This window comes from Sarcophilus harrisii, chromosome 1, assembly GCF_902635505.1.
Source record: "Sarcophilus harrisii chromosome 1, mSarHar1.11, whole genome shotgun sequence".
Lineage (NCBI taxonomy): Eukaryota > Metazoa > Chordata > Mammalia > Dasyuromorphia > Dasyuridae > Sarcophilus > Sarcophilus harrisii.
Window position 1 is genome coordinate 549412595 of NC_045426.1, and position 19973 is coordinate 549432567.

Here is a 19973-nt window from a genome sequence, read left to right on the forward strand (position 1 = left end):
AAAACACTGATCTATGAGCAAAAAATTGCATGTTTCAAAAGAAACATGAGATGTATTAATTCAGAGACATCTCTAGACCAAATGTTCATATGGACTATTTACATCCAATCTGTTTGTATTGGTCTGATCAGCTACAGTAAAATACCCTATACCCCAATGTGGGGATATCATTTTGATCCTCTTCAAAAATGAAAAGCAATAACTAATCCACAAAAAATAAAACAATTCCTATTTTTAAGGACTTTACATTGTAATGGGAGAGACAAAGTACATATGTAAATGCATGCAGAATAGACCTAAAGAAAATAGGTACAAAGTCATTACATACAGGATAGCTAAGGAGAGGTCACTAATGGTTGGGGGAAAAAAGACTCGATGCAGAAGGTGCTTCTGAGAGGTAGAGAAGATTTCTCTGAGGAGGAGATGAAGAGGAAATACATTCTAAGCACTGAGAGAAGAGATGTGTATGGCACAAATTAGAAGATTGAAGCTTTTTAGAGATAGGATATGATTTGTTTATAATCATGCAAATTGTAAGTAAATACTGGTGGCAGGATTCAAACCAACTATAAGTCTAGCACTGTATCCATTATACTATCTTATTTTATAGTAGCTTGGAGAATTTAGAGTTTCTAATAACTAAGAGGCTAACCATAGTTTTAAAAAACTTCTTAAGTATTAAATTAATCGTGGTAGAGTAGAAAACACGTTAGCTCTGTAGTTGGAGAAACTAAGTTTACATTCTATCAGACTTACTATGACCTTACGGAAGTCACTTTAGGAAATTTTGAGAAACAGAATTATCTATAAAATGGGAGGCTTGGGTCAGATGATATCTCAGGGTCTAACAGCTCTAAATACCATCTGCAATAAAAGATAGTTGGACAAGCTATGACCCCATATGGGATTACATAACTGAATGTGGGAGTCACGGAATTATGATTTATAATCAGTAAATGTTTGATGTGAATATCTATTTTATACACTTTTATAACCAGGATTGTCTAAAAATTTCTCATGAAAAGGGATCATGAGTGGAAAAAGTTTAAGAATTCTGGCCTAAATCAGGGGTTCTTAACCTGTGTGTCCATGAACCTATTTTTAAAAATATCTTGGCAATTGTATTCCAATATAATTATATTTTCTTTAAATACTATGTATTCTTATGTCTTTACAAGCATAATTTTGAGAAGGGGTCCCTAGACTTCACCAGACTGCTAAAGGAGAATGTCCATAACATCTAAAAGGTCAAGATTAAGAATATATGGACTAATTGATTCCTAAAAAAGTTCCTTTCCAGTTGTTAAATTCTATAATTCATATGTAGTTATACTATATCTTAAAAAGTACTCTTTGAAATCCAGAAAACTATGTAATTTAAGCATCTTGAGCTACAAATGAGGAAAGTGAAACAGAGAATCAAAGTCACTTATTTAGGGTTACACTATGAGATGATAGTGTATCAACCCAAGATGCTTTCTCATCTGGAAATCAATTGTTATAGTATATATAAAGTGCTTGCCAATCTTAAAGAATTATCTGAATGGCCAGTCACTATTTTCTGTTATAGCATCACCATAAATTTGATTCTGACAGATGTTGGGAAGAAAGTCCATGAGCAACAAAATCTTTTACACATAGCTATTGTTAATATAAGATATCTTTAAATAAATCCAAATTTTGAAATGCCTAAGGATAGAATTTTTAAGCAAGGTTTTTAAAAATCTACATTCAGTGAAAATCATAGGTCTCTTTTACTTTCTGGTATACAAAGAGACCCAGTTTCCCTTTGGTTCTCTTCCATCCATCTCTCACCCTATCCCCCACCACAGAAGATACAACATCCTTAGCTATCCTTTTCCATTGTAGCCTGCCCCATGTTCCCCAATACACTTTTCAGTTTGGAAAGGGTAAAGTGGTAATGTCAAGATATTCCTTGCTGCTCAATGCCTCCAGACCCACACATTCACTGCAGAAACCTCTCCTCCACTGAGGTTCACTCTATCCATACATCTCTCCCAAAACAGATCTTGTTGGCAATTAGCTATAAGCCCCCAAGTCATTCTTTCTCCTTTTTCTTTTTTATTTTTTTTTTTATTTTTTTTTTTAATTTAATAGCCTTTTATTTACAGGATATATACATGGGTAACTTTACAGCATTAACAATTGCCAAACCTCTTGTTCCAATTTTTCACCTCTTCCCCCCCCACCCCCTCCCCTAGATGGCAGGATGACCAGTAGATGTTAAATATATTAAAATATAACTTAGATACACAATAAGTATACATGACCAAAACATTATTTTGCTGTACAAAAAGAATCAGACTCTGAATTATTGTACAATTAGCTTGTGAAGGAAATCAAAAATGCAGGTGTGCATAAATATAGGGATTGGGAATTCAATGTAATGGTTTTTAGTCATCTCCCAGAGTTCTTTTTCTGGGTATAGCTAGTTCAGTTCATTACTGCTCCATTAGGAAATGATTTGGTTGATCTTGTTGCTGAGGATGGCCTGATCCATCAGAACTGGTCATCATCTAGTATTGTTGTTGAAGTATATAATGATCTCCTGGTCCTGCTCATTTCACTCAGCCTTTCTCCTTTTTCAAGGCATTTGGCAATAGGCTCACTCTCTTCCCTTTTTATCCTAATACCTGTTCTTGTACTAAGTAGCTTCAACATGAAGTTCATATTCTTTCAAACACACTAGACTAACACTTTCTCAAGTTCCTTAACTCTTATGATCTACTAGTTCTTTCACTTTATCGCAATGTGTATGGACCAGTTGGATGGTTACACTTCTGATTGCATTATTACTCACAAATGTTCTGCTTCCACGATCAAGAATTCTGATTTTTTTTAAATCTGACTGTAACACTCTATCTTTGCCATCTCTTTGATTACCCTCCAAATTTTTTTTCATCCTCATGACCTCTAGATTCTATTTTGCTTCAGTGCTTTCCCAAGGCTGCTCTGGTTTCAATATTTATCCTTCCCAGTCTTGACCCTCTGCTCTCAAATTACTTACCTCTTTGTCCTACTACCCATGTCTTACCAAAGTCAAAGCCTATATTAGTTTAAATATCTATCTCTTCCAATCCAGTTCACATACTGTTAAATAATATGATTATACTGGATGGGTCCACTTTAACTTTATATTATATACCTATTGGACATTTCAAATAGGTGATTCTGTAGGCATGTGAATTATGTCTAAAACAAAACTCATTGTTTTCCTACTTTAAAATCTCCCTTCTTTCAATCTTCCCAATTTCTGTTGAGTGTGCTACCATCTTTGTAGTTACCTCGCTTGAAAACCTTAGATTCCTTGTTCTTCCTAACGCCACACCTCCAAGCAGTTGCCAAGACTTCCTGATGCTGCATCCATCTCTCTCATTTGTCACTTCTCTCTACTTAGCTGGTCTTTAGTTTATGGCTTCATCCCTTCTTACCAGGGGTGCAAAACTGATATTCCTAAAGGTTTGATGATATTGTTCTCCTGTCCTATATGTTCTGCTGAAGTTCTATGACCTCTACGATAAAACAAAGGTATTTCTAGTTGCCATTTAAAGTCCTTTATAATCTACCTTGAATCTATCTTTCCAGGCTAATTAGCAATTACTTCCCTTCATGTGTTCTTTTAGTCTAGCCAAGTAGGGGCTTTTTCTGTTCCTCATAAAAGACACTCTGATTCCCTTTTCCTTATAAATGCTGGTCTCATACCTTAAATGCAATCCACATGCATTTCTGCTTTTAAAAATACTTTACTTCCTTCAAAGTTCATCTTAAGCACCAACCCCTTCATGAAGCCTTTCCTAATTTCCCCAGTTGCTAGTATCTCTCTGACCAAAAAAAATATAAAACACTGGACCTGAAATCAAGAAGGATTGAGTAAAAATCCATTGTCTGACACTTATAAACATTGGTAAATCATGTAATCTTGGCCTGTCTCAATTTCCTCATCTGTAAAATGGATTTAATAATGGCACTCTCCACAGAGTGAGGAACACATAATAAAATATTTTCAAAGCATTCTGCAAATCTTAGAACATTATATGATGCTAGCTATTATTATTACCATTACTAATATTATTATTTGTCATTTTGGCATATTTTTTGCATATTTTTTTATATGCACATACTGTATCCTCCAAATAGATCTCTTTCCTTTTTGTCTTTATGGGCCCAGTGCCCAGCACAAAGCTAGACATATAATAGAAGCTCACCAAATGCTCATTAGTTAATGGATTTTATTAAAATAAGCTCTTCAGTTGTAGGAAAGTATTTTAATGGTACTTAAGGCAGAGATGAAACAAGCTTAGCAGTTTTCTAGTTCTTCACTAGAAGGCCTTCATTTTATTCCACTTGTGAAGTGATTAAAAAATAGCTCCAAAATACCCTCTCCCTCCACAGATTCAGTTTCCTTCTTTCTTCTGTTTTTCTGAAGACAAGGCATTGAGAAAGATGAGAATAGTCTCAGTGAGGTAGAGGGAGAGGGACAGGGAAGGAAAGCATTGTAGTTTCTCTTCCCATCCTTATTTCAAATTGGGATAAGCCCACGTGGCAGGCTCCAAGGCCTCAAAGCTCTGCATCTTATTTGGTAGCATTGCTTACAGACAGTGCTTTAAAATAAGAGAATATACACAGACGAGTGACAAAATAATGAAGTCAAATTAAAGTAGATTCTAGCAGCAGGAAGACAAGCACTCATATATCTTGTTGCTGGATTACAATTATATTATACAAGTTCTGGGAGAATGAGTCACAGAAATCTGACATTCTGACACTACTTATACCTTAAATATGTCATAGGAGAAAGAAAACAAAAACAAGTGACAGACAAATACAAAGAACACCAATTTTTAGCACAAAGAGTTTATTTTTGCTATGTTACCATGTAAATAAAGTGAATGAGTTACATTTAATAAAGAAAACAAGACAACTATTGATATAAGCCAGTCTGATTCTCTGCTCTATCCTAACTCACTACTTGTGTCTAATTATCCATGTCTCATTGTCTCTAGACATTCCCCATTACCTCAGCTCCTCACCTCTCCTTTTCTCTCTTTTTTTCTCCTCTCTTCTATTTTCTATTGCCTTTCCTTCCCTTTAACTTCCTTTCTTCTTCTTTCTTTCCTTGTCTTCTCCTCTCCTCTCTTCTTTTCTCTGTCCTCCCAACCCATCTTTTTCACTTTCCTTTCTTCTCTCTTCACCCTCCACTTCCCACCAACCCTGACCTCATTAGCTTCTATCCATGGGTTAACTTATGCTTGAGTTCCAAATTTACATATCCAATCCTCATCGCTCTTCTCACTTCCAGTCCAACATCTCCAACTGCTTTAAGGGTGTGTCTCCACATAGATGTCCCCTAGGTACCTCAAACTCAGCATATCCATAATAGAACTCTTAACTTTCCTATTTCTATCAAAGTATACTACTATTCTCCCAGCAACCCAAGTTGCCAACCCAAGGGTGTTGCTTGAATCTTTATTTTTGATCATCCTTTATTAGCCAATTTTTGTCCATTTTACCTTTACAATAGCTCTAATCTCTCTATTCATACAATAGGTCATCATAGTTAAATCTTTCTTACCTCTTACCTAGACTTTTATAACAGTCTACCAATGATCTGCCTATATTTTGCCATATACCATATATATATGTGTATATATATATATATATATATATATATATATATATCATATACTGGCCAATTGTTATTCCCAAAGCACAAGGCATGATCAAGGCTGACCCAATAATTTTTGTTGGCCTCCTTTTGCTTCTAAACATGGAAGGAGGGTAAAAAAGAAGGAAGAAAAGAAGAGGAAGGGAGGAAAATTTTTGCCAGTCAAGGTGTGCATTCTTACTTCCCTTACTCATGACTGATCCTGGCTTATTACAATCCTTTATACTTGAAAGTATAAGTCACTCAGTTTTTAGTTTGTTCACTTTAGCTTGTGTAATTTAGTTTGTTAAAGTAATCCTTGTTAGCACTACTAAGTGCTAGCTATTCATGTAGCTAGGTGGTCCAGACTCATCTGAGTTCAATTTTGGTCTAAGACATTTACTAATTGTGTGATCCTAGGAAAATCATATAACCCTGTTTTGCCTCAGTTTTCTCATCTGTAAAATGAGCTGGGGAAAGAAATGGCAAAATACTCCAGTATGTTTGCACTGAAAACTCCCAAGAAAACCACAAAAGGTTGAATATAGTTGAAATATGATTGAACAACAAAAATTATATGGTAGGTGCTGTGCAAACTGGATGTTTGTATGCACTATTCTATTGTCCTGGCAGGGCTAGCTGACTCCTCGTTGCTCCTCACTTGTGTCATGATATCTCTAGTCCAGAAGAATGGAATTTAGGTGTCATAAATGTATTTTTGCTGTATTCTTTGGGCTGATACCAATAAATTTTAGTCAGGCCAAGTCCCACAGTTTCAGCATAATCGTTCTCCCTTGATTCTGAAAACAAACTGCAACACACACTTGGATTGATGAAACTAAGGCACTTCTCACTAGAATTATTTTTGAAATTTTGTTTATAAATCTAATCACATTCAAAACTAGCTAAACCTGAAGAGAAAGCCTTTCACTTTCAAAGAAACTAATCATTAGATGAAAATGACACTATTTCTCATCTTTCTTTTGTAGGCTTTTAAATTCGGTGTTTGAGTCTAGGTTTACATATATAGCACAGCTGTTTACATATCAAAAGAATGACAAATTGAGGTTATATTCACTCTTGTTCCTGGGGTTAGTTTGGTTTTTTTTTTTTTTCTTTTGATGTGCTAATAGGGACTAATAACTCCTGATATTTATTTGTACAATAAACAGCCTAGGACTACGGAAATAGAACTTAAAATGCACTGCCCATCTTCCACATTAGGTAGACAGTGAGTTTAATTACAACATTCACGAATAAACATTTAGAACATTATTTTCCCACGTGTGGGCATTTAAGTCCATGGATTTGTCAGAAATTGAATTATCAAACTTAAACATAGTGTGTTCAGTGTGTACTTCAAAGATTTCAGAATCATTGTATTTTGGGTTTATTTCCATTCTTCCCCTTCAATGAGTATTGTGTGTTTTGGTGGGAGAATATACTCCAGGGTTTTTTGAAGGTGATAAATTGGGGGGAGGATGTTGCTTTGTAACTAGAATGATTACTATGCCATTTGAGTAAATTCTTTGCTGAAAAGTTGGGTCTATTGGGTGATTATTTAGAGAAAGTACACTCTTATGTTATAGGTTAGGAGAAAAACCACCCCCAATGTTACCCTATAACCTTGGAAGTAGTAATTGCTCCCATTCTGGAGGCCCAACTGCTAATACAGTGCAAAGTGGGAATGAGTTCAGAGCTAGTGCTACAAATATTTATGGTCTTTTTTGAGTAATAATTCTGGTGTTGTTATTCTTTGTTCTGGAAAAGGAACAAAGTGACATCACTATGTTGAGGTCAAGCTAGGATATGTCTGACTATACTCTATCACAGGTAATGCACTAATAGTCTGTATGAAATACCTTTTTTTATAAAAGTTCTATTCAAAAGAATTTTTAAAAAAAGCATTGTATTCAAGAGGATTTTTAAAAAAGGATTCCTCCCCCTCTTTATTGGGTATCTTTTCTCAATTTCCTGAGCTTACTTAACTCAATCTCTTAATTCCAACTAGTTTCCTTTGATAATGGTTCTTTAAAGCTCTAAAGTTCTAAAATCCTGAAATTCTAATAAATTCCTCCCTCCTTAGTGTTTACATCCTTGGTTCCTTCTTTATAATTCATTCCTTCCCCTCCTGACATCCATTCCCTGGCACAGTTATAATAGCCAGTGGGGATATTCTGTTTCTTTCATTTTCCCTCCTATGTTTCAGCCTTTTCAATTATTTTTTGCTGCCCTTTTGTGAACTCCATCCAGTTTGCCTGCATTCTTTTTTGATAATGAGATATCCAAAGCTATACATAGGTAAAGTGCTGCTACAGTCTAATCCAGAGGCATGTAGCTCTCAAGTCCCTGACCACAGTCTGGAACTGCATGAGTCACTTGACTACCCTGTAAAACTGCTACCATCTATTGAATTTGCTATGCATGGTATCTCTCCATCTCTAAACAAGCTTGCATTTTTTCCAGGACTGATTGACCCTGATAATGTCAAATACTTTGCAAATTGTCTATCCTCTGATTACCACAAAATTCCATTAATTTGATCTGTCCCTTCTTCCAAATAATTTTGCCAATATAAATAGATCAATTGCAGGGTACCAAACATTCCTTAACTTGTAGGTATGTGGCCCTTCTATTTTATCTGTTGTTCAAATAACTTTAGCACAAATTCATAAGTTAATAACATCCTCTTCCCCTCAAACCCAACAAGGTACCATTATATTCAACTTATTCAGGAATCTCAAGGTATTCCCCTAAAATATTATACTAAAGATATTTTTTACACACTTTTAGGACAATAATACAAGAGCTGGAAGGGACCTAAAGAGATGACTTGGTCCAATACCACCTTTAAGATTACTGTATTCAAACTGAGGTAATCTTTTATATTTATCTAAATCCAAAGCCTGATTTTTTTTTCATAATATATCCCCCAAATGAAAAATACAAACTGTTCTGTCAACATTTGCAAAAGGACAATGGCACACATTCAAGGACAGCCTCAATTTATCTGACCCAGGCTGGGGAAAGTGCATAAGAAATGCCAATTGGATAATGTTAATCTCTTTTCTTTTACCATGTGTTGCCTACTGAATATTCTTGGCTTGAACTTTATTGGTGATCTGCCCAGATTGAAAGATTTTGCTCTCATACATATGGAATGATAATCCCTGTGGGTTTTTTTTAATGTATTTCAAAGATATGACCTTATTTGTTATCCTAATTAAAAAAAAAAAAGAAAAGAAAACATATGACTATAAAAAGAATAGAATCAAACCTGATTGATTATATACATATATATACATACACACACGTTGTGTGTATGTGTATGTGTGTGTGTGTGTATAAAATGTATAAAGTGCCTACTATGTGGCCTATTTGGCATTTACTCTCCTACTTCTGTGCACAGTCTATTTATGGCATGTGTTACTAAATCTCCTCAAAACTCTAACTTTATTCAGTATCTTTTTCATATATTGCCTCCTCCAGGAAGGCTTCCTTAAATTTCTAGTTGTAATATTCGCTTTCCTCAAAGTATAATGTATATATTTATGTTGTACATGACTATTTCTACTTTTGTCTGTGCTCATCTAGTGACTAGAATAGTGCTTTGTACATAGTACTTATGGGATCAGATTGGGATGGTTACCTGAGATTCATCTCAAGCTTTAGGGGAAAAAAATAATCTTAACGTCATAATATTAGGAAGTTGAGTCACAGAACTCTGTAAGAAAAGGAAAATTCAGGTCTCACAAATCTATTTCTACTAAGATTTTGTTCACATTAGCAATGTGCCAAGAGTAGCGGATGGCATCTGCATTAAAAGACCTAGCTGCTTTTCTCTTGTGTCTCATTTTTAGCCAAGATGAAATTTGATTAGCTTACTCATTTCTGTTGAGAGGAATAGGAACATAAAAAATAAATAGATGCTCAAGCATTATAAGACACCCAAACTTGGCAGTATCTCGCTAGAAGTTTTGCCCATTATAAGCAGGGACACAGAATGGCACTGATTCCTTCAGAATAATAATCATTGAAAATCTGTTAATATTGGGGCAGTAGGTGGTGCAGTGGATAGAGCGCCAGCCCTGAAGTCAGGAGGACCTGAGTTCAAATCTGGCCTCAGACACTTAACACTTCCTGGCTGTATGACCCTGGGCAAGTCACTTGACCCCAAGTGCCTGGGGGGGAGGTGGAAGAAAATCTATTAATATTAATGGATAGCATTTATATGGTACTTTAAAGTCTGTAAAGCACTTTACAAATGCTATCTTATTTTATCATCACAATCATCTTGGAGTTAGGTGTTATAATTGTTATCTTAAATACTTTGTAAAAATTCATCTGTAAAATCCTCCTTTTACAGGAGTTGGACTGAGACAGGAGTTGGACTCAGGTCTTCCTGACTCCAGCTCCAGTGTTTTATGCACTGTATCATCTAGCTTCCTATGAGTGAGACCTAGAAAATGCTCTGTTCCTTTAAAAAAATTATGTCATAATAATTTTAGAATTTTGATTGTTTTCTTAAAAAGAAAGAAAGAAATTGTCTGTATTTGTGAAAAGGAGACAAAGTGATTCCTCCCTTCCCCTACATTTGTACACACTCTGGACTCTGACCTTTGACTTCTTGTTTCATTCTTTTTTTTTTTTTTTTTAATAGCCTTTTATTTACAGGATATATACATGGGTACCTTTACAGCATTAACAATTGCCAAACCTCTTGTTAATTTTTCACCTCTTACCCCCCCACCCCCTCCCCTAGATGGCAGGATGACCAGTAGATGTTAAATATATTAAAATATAAATTAGATACACAATAAGTATACATGACCAAAACGTTATTTTGCTGTACAAAAAGAATCAGACTCTGAAATATTGTACAATTAGCTTGTGAAGGAAATCAAAAATGCAGGTGTGCATAAATATAGGGATTGGGAATTCAATGTAATGGTTTTTAGTCATCTCCCAGAGTTCTTTTTCTGGGTATAGCTAGTTCAGTTCATTACTGCTCCATTAGAAATGATTTGGTTGATCTCGTTGCTGAGGATGGCCTGATCCATCAGAACTGGTCATCATCTAGTATTGTTGTTGAAGTATATAATGATCTCCTGGTCCTGCTCATTTCACTCAGCATCAGTTTGTGTAAGTCTCTCCAGGCCTTTCTGAAATCATCCTGTTGGTCATTTCTTACAGAACAGTAATATTCCATAATTTTCATATACCACAATTTATTCAGCCATTCAGTTTCCAGTTTCTAGCCACTACAAAAAGGGCTGCCACAAACATTCGTGCACATACAGGTCCCTTTCCCTTCTTTATAATCTCTTTGGGATATAATCCCAGTAGTAACACTGCTGGATCAAAGGGTATGCACAGTTTGATAACTTTTTGAGCATTGACTTCTTGTTTCATCACAAGTCTGTATCTTTAATTCTGTATCTTTAGGTTGTTTCCTCAGAGATAATTCACAGAATTATTGAATTTACACAAGAAATACGCGATGCGTCATGAAATACTATCCTTCTTCCTTTATCATTCTACATGGGGAATGTTAAATTGAATCACACGCATCCAGCACGCATAGCAAAAAGATTAAAAAGGGAAAAAAATGCACCTCACTATTCAGAATGTAACTATGGCAAAGTCTGACATTTTAGAGTTGTCATTCAGTCTTTCACAATGTGACACAATCATGAAGTCAGTGAAAAATGTATTCAATTTACTACATGAGGATCAGAATGAGGAAATGCAAAGGAATAATGTCTCTCTAAAAAAATCCAAATGTTCTGAATATTATCAGTGTTTTTATTAATAGGAACAAAGGATGGATGAGGGCAGCTTGAATTCAACTAAACAAACATTTATTAAACAACCACTGTGTGTAAGGTCTTGAACTGAATTTTGAGAAGCAAGGCACGATATGGAGTCTCTAGCCTTTTCTTATATAATGATTTGTTACAAAGAGTGTCCAAGTGGGAGTCAGAGGACCTGTGCTTGAATTGAGCTCTATTACTCATTCCTTTTCTGATGCTGGGCAAGCTCTTTATACCTCTGGACTTCAGTATCTTAATCCATGAAAATAAGGGGATTGAATTAGATGATCTCTAAAGTTCCTTCTAATTCTAATTCAGAGCTTAAGGAGAATTAAGTGAGAAAAGCAGTTCAATTGGACACTTAGGTGAAGGGATGGATACTGAGAGGACTAGAAATATTCTTGCTCATTTCGATGTTATCTCTTTGAAGTTTTTAGTCTTATTTTTTATCTTGTTATATCAGATATTTGTCCTTTCAAACAATATTTTCATATACCTTTTCCTCCTTTATCATCCTGAGAAAGTCATTCATTCTAATAAAAGCAAAAAAGAAAAATAAAAACTGAGGAGAAAAAAATCACTTCAGCAAAACTAACAAACACATCAAACAAGTGTGGTAATATATGCTATATATACGCTATATTTCAAATTCATAGATCTCCATTCCTGCAAAGAAGGAGAGGAGGTAAATTTTATCACCTCTTTTTAGGGGGACAAACTTAGTCATTAATATACAGCATTTAGTTTTTCTTTTTAAAACTTCCCATTTCTATTGCCATATCATTTTGTATATTGTTTTCCTGATTCTTTTTACTTCACTTTGCATCAATTTTATATGTTTCCATGATTCTCAGAATTTTTCATATTCTTAGTTTCTAGGTTAGCTTTTCCTTAAAGGGCATCTATGCTACTGCAAAGAGTACTGTTATCAATATTTTGGCATAAACTTCATTTATTTTAGCAAATATTTTATCTCAAAAGATACAGAGGAGATAGGGAAAAATTGATTGACATAATAAGATTTATTCAAAATAAGAGGAAATCCTGAAAGGACCACAGGAGTGCAAAGTCAATGAATCCAGAGCAACATTGTAAGAACTTGATTTCTGACTGACTCAGAAGTACACAAGTCTTGTAGTACTGTTACCAGCCCACAGAGAGATACCCCACTGGTATCCAAGATAAGAACACAAAATGAATGTGGGGTCAGGAAAGGAGTGTGTGTGTGTGTGTGTGTGTGTGTGTTAGAGGAAGGGTGATCTGCTAAATATGGTATCATGTACCTGAGAGGAACATAAATCTAGATTATGAATGCATCACATTCTCCCACAGTAAGACAGCTAGGCAGAATCACTACATAGAAACTGTATCTGGGGTCAGAAAGAAGTGAATTCAAATTTTACATCAAACAGTGGCTGTGTGACTCTGGACAAGTTACTTAACCTATTCTTCAGTTTTCTCAACTATAAATTATATAAAAGAGCCTGGAGTTGTGAGGATAAAAATGAGCTAATATTAGTAAAGTACTGAGCACAGTGCTTGGAATACAGTAGTCACTTAATAAATGTTTATTCCCTTACCACAGTTTTTAGTTGGAATTTTGTGAGGTCAATAATATACTTAAAAATAAATCAAATAGGATTGAGTAGGGATTTGAAGAATGAAAATAACTGGATGGTGTTACTTCCCAATCCTCCCTCTTCATCATGGTTTCTGGAATTGAGGAAAACAATTTATCTAAGGACTTTATTAAACCTGAGCTCTTCTATAAGATCTTCCTTGACCATCTTCTCTTCTGAATCTTTGTCATACTTAAGCTACACAACCCATACCAGATAACCTCTGCTCCCTTCTTCTTTCCCTACCCTATCCCTCTCCTGCTTTGCCTTTAGAGCAGGCAATGCTTCTTCTTCACCTTCAGTGCTGGCTGATGAAGAGCAAGGAGTGGTTAATTCCATGATTGAACTTGGATTTATAGGAGACTTATTCAACAAACACTTTTCTTGAGAGGCAGCTACTTGAGTGGCAGGTCCATTACAGAGCAGCTATACCACATCAGTCAACATTCTTTTGAAGCAAGTGGATTTTTACTTTTTGTGGATTTTTAAAAAGTTTAAACTTAAATACAAATTGGAAAAGGAAAAAAAAAAGCATTACCATGTGCACAGGAAAACATGAATGGATTCAAAATATAAACCAATACATTTCCATTTCAAGAAAGCCTACATAGTAAATACTATATATTGTGTTCAGAGCTGTCCACCTTTTCTTTGCTGCTTTATCATAAGTTTATTTTGTTCTGTGCTATTTATTTTTTCCTTTATTACCTCCCTTTCTCTTCCCTTCTTTATCCAAGAAAGCTATAATTAAAAGTAGATTTATTTATATATCTAGGACATATCTCCTTATTCCTTAATGCATTTTCCTAATTATTCATAAGGCAAGCACTGATCTAGTACTTTGGTTTCACAATTCCCTCATACCTACTCTTACCATGATTCTACCCCAACTCTGTGACATAACACGTGTTTTGAATGGTTTTCAGAGCTTGAGAAAAATTCCTTACAGATTGGCAGGCACATGGGGTTTTGTGCTTATAAGCAATGTGGGAATATATGTTTGCCTAAGGCATCAAAAAGCCCATTAGCTAGACCTCTTTACTAAGTGCTACCATGCCTTGCAAACTCTACTAACGGGATCTTGTAAAGCTTGATGTAGCTATACAGAAACATTCAGTAGGCACTCAGTTAATATACTGAGAGTCATTAGTCCATGGTTCCAATTCCATTATAATAACTACAAAGAGGTAAAAGCAAGAATAGAGGCATTAGCATTAATAGACACAAGTAATGTCCTCAGAATCCACATGGACACACATAAATAATGCTGGAGAAAATTCAGTGTTGCCAGAATAGCATTTTGAACCAAATTGTTATATTTGTTATAAAACAAATAGTATCCACATGTTCACTAAGGCCAAAAGGCATACATAAGACCATTATTCAGACTTCTTAAAAATATCTTGTCTGGTTTTAACATTCCACAAGCCTGTCATTCTACTTAAATACAACAGCATTCACATCATAAAGACCCCTCCGCAAGCCCCAAACAAACCAACAGCTTTGTCCTCTTCTCTTCTTTCCTAAATCTTTTATTTTCCTGCTTAACAAAGTAGAAAACTATTTGTGATGAGAGGGAAAGTTGGAGGAAGTCCGCCCAGTATTAAATCTTTGGCATCTAAAGGAAATGAAATCTCTAACTTGGAATCCTTTATACTGTAAAAATCCTTCATTCAATTAAACATTTCAATGGCCAAGAAGGCTTTCAACTTTTTTTCTAAACTTTGAACATAGTAAGTCATGCTCTTTTCCCCTAGCTTTTGGATTCAGATTTCCAAGTATAAATTCTCCCTAAATGCAGAGATTAGCATTCTGTCAAGATTTCTTTTTGTGAAAAATTCCACTCCTCCAAAGAGAGATCATGTTGACCTGGCTGATTAGTTTTCCTCTTTTAAAAGATCAGAATTGCAATACTGACTGCTCCTACAAATCTGAAATATTCTGCAATTTTTGAATTCTTATGAATACCATTAATATTCTATTTCTCTGCCTACTATCTCAGGGAGGGAGTAGGGGAGAGATAGATAGAATTATATTTCTCTTAAGGTTCCTTTTAGCTTTCAACATGTGACTTATGGTCCTGTCGGATAGCCCCACACCCAAACGAAATGAATACTTGATAAAGGTTATGGATATCTTAATACTTGGTCTGAGCATCTAAACCTCACCTATACATAGATAATTATCTTACAAATCAGTTCCAATCTCATTTGGTCACCAAATCCATCTTACCTAGTAGCAATAAATCACAGATTATTGTTCAACTGTATCCATCCTTCTGATATAAATTAATTTACTCAGCAAGGTAAAAACAATGAAGAGCCAATAGCATGTAATCTCCTACTTTCTTTGCTAAATAGATGGGGATTCCAACACGGTCCCAAGGAAGACACATTCTAAATAATTTAACATTTTATAAATACAGAAGACATAGTATCTAGTATATATAGATATTTATACTTCTGTTTCTCTTGATACTTATTGACCCAGTCACTCATCACCAAATAGTGGTTTTAGAGGTAAGAAATAGAGCAGTTTCACTGCATATACATTAATGGCTGTTTTATCAAGACAGATTAAAAAGAAACTGTACATAAAGGAAGAAAATCTTTATGGTAAAAGATGCTAGTGGTGAAAAAATCACAGCCTTGGAGTCCCTTGTTCTGTCTTTAGTGATAACACTATGACCATTGGATAAACCTTTTGTGAGCCACAATATAATCATCTGTAAAATGACAAGATTAGATTAGGAGGCTTTAAAGATCTCTTTCATTCTAAATTTATGACCATATGATCCCATAAATGAAGGCTGGCAACAGCAATGGAACGACTGAGGAGTTCCAGCACACACAGTAAAATTCCATCACCAAGTCAACTAAAGATAAAGAAGGAATTTCTGGACAATACCAAGTTCCTGGAGCAAGCAAGAGTAGGAGATAGAATCTGGAGCCAGAGAAGAGTGAAGGACAGAGCCACAATGCAGAGAAATAGAGATGAACTTTGCTTTTGTGAGATATTGTGAGTTATGGACAGCCAAGTAGTGCAGTGGATAGAGCTCCAGGTCTGGAATCAGGAAGATGAGTTCAAATTCAACTTCAGACATTTATTAGCTGTGTGACCCTAGGCAAATCACTTAGCCTTTTTTGCCTCAGTTTCCTCATACATTAAGTGATCTGGAAAAGGAAATGGCAAACCACTTTATTGAGAAAATTTCAAATGAGATCCCAAAGAATCAGACATCACTGAAATGACAGAACAAGTGAATCTTGTAGACTGTGGGAAGATTGGAAGAAAAAGGGTAAGCTTTCCAGCAATTCATTCCAGATTTCTTCTTACAGAACAATATCAACCCTGAAGTAATTCTTTAAGTCTGGAGGAATGTATAAATAAGCCCATGGGGTAGAAGGGTGGAGGGAAAGTACAGTCCACTAGAGAGGGCAGCAAAGTTATTTGACTATTCATGTGTATACCCACTTGGAGTGGGTATGAATCTTTATAATTTGCGCTTTTAGTTGAATTAAACAAAATGTTCTCTATTTCATGTGTTTTTAGCCCAATTTCTCATGTGAAATATAAGGTTTTTGCTCCCTCCTTTTGTATTTGGTAGAAATAAACATGTTAATTTCTAAGATCCTGTAGGAAACCCTGGATGGGCTTTTTTTCCAAAGAAATATTTGAAAATAATCTTCAAGACCAGACCTAATATGTGGAGATATATTCTGATTTGGGATAATGGTTGCTCTTTATTATTCTTTTATCTTTCAGAACTAAAAGCAGAAAAAAGAAATTAAGCATATTGCTTTTCAGGAGGCCATCTAGTGGGCAAAGTGAATTGATCATTGAGCTTAAAATCAGAAAGACTCATCTACCTGAGTTCAGATTCAGCCTCAGAAATTTAATAGCTATGTGAACCTGGACAAGGCACTCATCCTTCAGTTTCCTCATCTGAAAATGGGTTGGACAAAAAAATGGCAAACCCCTTGAGAATCTTTGCTAAGAAAATTTCAACTGGGGCCATGAAGTTACAGAAATAATATTGTTTTTTAATTTACTCTTCAGATTAAACTGAAAAAAAAAATTAAAATTGAAAAAAAAATTAAAGTAAGAAGAAGGTAACAGCATGGTATAGTGAATTAAACAAAATTATTGACTTTGGAATTGGATAACATGAGTTAAAATTCTGCCTCTGATACTTATTATTCATGGGCAAATAACTTTACCTCCCTGGCTTCAGTTTCCTCCTCTATAAAAGGAGATGTTTGGACTAGCTGGCCTCTGAGGTTCCTTCCTTCTATCATCCTGTGATTCTAAAGAAGTTTATGAATCCGAAATGCCATTCTGTGAAATCTCTTGTTTTTGTGCCAAGAACTTGGGGGAAGGGAGTGAATCTAAAATAAAAATCCTCCCAAAAATGAAAAAAGAAAAATTACATTCAAAGCTCTGCAGTTACAAGGTTTTATAACCCAATAAACCCCCAGAGTAGGCACTACTGGGAATTACTGCCAAATCTTTGGCAAAAGGAAACAATCGACATATGTTCAGTTTCAAGTTAAAAAAAAATGCTCAAGAAATACAGACTTAATAATCTACAGTGGGAAAAAAATGTAACAATTGAATTTAAGCCCAAACCTTTGTAGGGTATTTAATATAGAGAGGTTAGGGAAGAGGGAGGGATGATAATAATTCTGAAGTTCAGGAGACAAAATTAAATTGACAAGTCATATGAAGTTGAGAGCAAACAGAAGCTAGGATCTAAGTTGGGTCTTTGACTGCAAGACAGCTTACTAAAAATAGCAAATATGTAGGTGGAGTCAAGACAGAAAAGCTTCATGAATCTTTTGATGATAATTTCGTAAGGAGAGAAATTTAGGCATATATATATATATATATATATATATATATATATTTATGCCTCATAGTTAACCTATTCATTTCCATACAGCTTTCTACTTTCTAAACCCTTATTCCCCACAGTTTTATCCACACTATTGCCTTTCAAAAAATCCACAATTGTATCTTTCTTTACTTCTGGCTCCTAAATTCCTACTCAAATGCTGCTGAGTCATAGGGAAAGAAAACATGTAGTCAAGCTAATTGGGTCTGCTGCATATTTCTGTTAACTAATCATAACTGGTCTTCACTGTAGAAAGACAATTTTTTTAGTCCTCCCTAATTGATTCTCTATCCTTACTCCTTCCGAAAGTTGTTCTCTCTCATACTATTCTTTCCCCACCCTGCTCTTTCAGATGTAGACCCCTCCCTCATACTTTACTCAAAAAATATAAACCATAGCCAAAAATAAATTCCCTATATATGTGTGTAAGCATACATACATTCATATATATATATGAATATATATATATATATACATACACATATGTGCTTTTCTCCTATTGCCTATAAACCTTTAACATTATCCTGCATCTCTTCCTTTAGTGTCTGATAGAGGTGACCCTTTTCATGGCCATAACTAATCAACTTTTCTACAAGTACCCTTAGTCCCATCTTATATTCTCCATCAGATTGCTCCTCAGATCATTCTGTCTTCTATCTTTAATTTTTCTTTATCTGTTTTTTTCTCTATTGTCTATGAATACAGACAAGTCTTTTTCCATTTTAGAAAAATGTAAAACAAAACATCAAAAGAATCATACAAATCCATTATGATCATGAATATTCTTTTTCTTCTCTCCTTTTCACAATGAAACTTCTAGAGAAAACTATCTACACTCATTATTTCTAATTATTTTCCCCTCACTTGGAAAGTGTCACTGCCTTTTATGAATCTATCTTCTAATCTCACTAATCAAATGATACTGTTCTCTTTAATGTCAATAATCTTTTCATTTCCAAATCTGATGGTTTTTTTTTTCAGTCCTAATCCTTCTTGACTTATTTACATCATTTAATATAGTTGGTCATTCTCATCTCTTGGATATTGTTTCTTCTCTGAATTTTGAGACATTGCCTTCTCTTGGTTTCCTTTACTGATTCATAGCCCATTTCTTCTTCCTAACTTTGGGTGAGTTATAATATACTCTGGCCTGGGTCCTCTTCTCTTTTCTCTCTTTATTCCATAATTTAAGGATCTCATCATTGTCCAGGGATTTAATTATAATTTCAATGCGTATTACTCCCAGATCCATATGTCTACTTATCTTTTTCTCAAGCTCCAGTCCTATGATAATGCCTTTTGGATATTCCATACCTAATTTTCCATAGGCATCTTGAACTCAGGATGCTGAAAAGGCTCCACAATGTCTTTAAGATCAGATATAAATTATTTGACTTTTTAAAATCTTCAAAATATGACACCAACTTATCTTTCCAATCTTGTTATACATGACGCCCTTTTCTAAAATCTGTAATAAAGTCCGTCCAGTCTCATTGATATTACTCACACAAAACTCTATAGCCCATCTCTTTGCAGTTATCACTTATTCCTAGAACACATTTATTCCTCATTTGCAGAAACTTAATAAATGCTAGTTGATTGATCGGTTGTAAAGAAATTAATTTGCTGATAGCTTCTGATCAGCATCACAGGACAAATTTGTCATTTATCAAGTATAACACACGGAACTCAGTTTCTTCATCTGTAAAATGAGTGGACTGGATTGAATGGTCTCAGAGATCTATTCTAATTCTAAAACTATGTTATCATCTTAAAACCTCTATTATATATATATATATATATATATATATATAATATATGAGGGTCTCTGAAAATTTAAAAAAAAACACAAGGGTAAACATGTTTCCAAAATAGATTTCATTAAAAAAAAAAAAAAAAACCTTGAAAACCACCACCATTTTGATGGATTCAGCATTGGTGATATGTTTTTGGATATCAATTTTCCTATTTGTAAAACTAAA

General features: G+C 34.7%; 1 protein-coding gene across 5 annotated transcripts in view; it reads right to left on the reverse strand.

Moving 5' to 3' along the window:
* The window catches only part of PHACTR1 (phosphatase and actin regulator 1), a 622984-nt gene that overhangs the window by 526627 nt on the left and 76384 nt on the right, over window positions 1–19973 (reverse strand). The gene's annotated exons all lie outside the window — the stretch shown is intronic.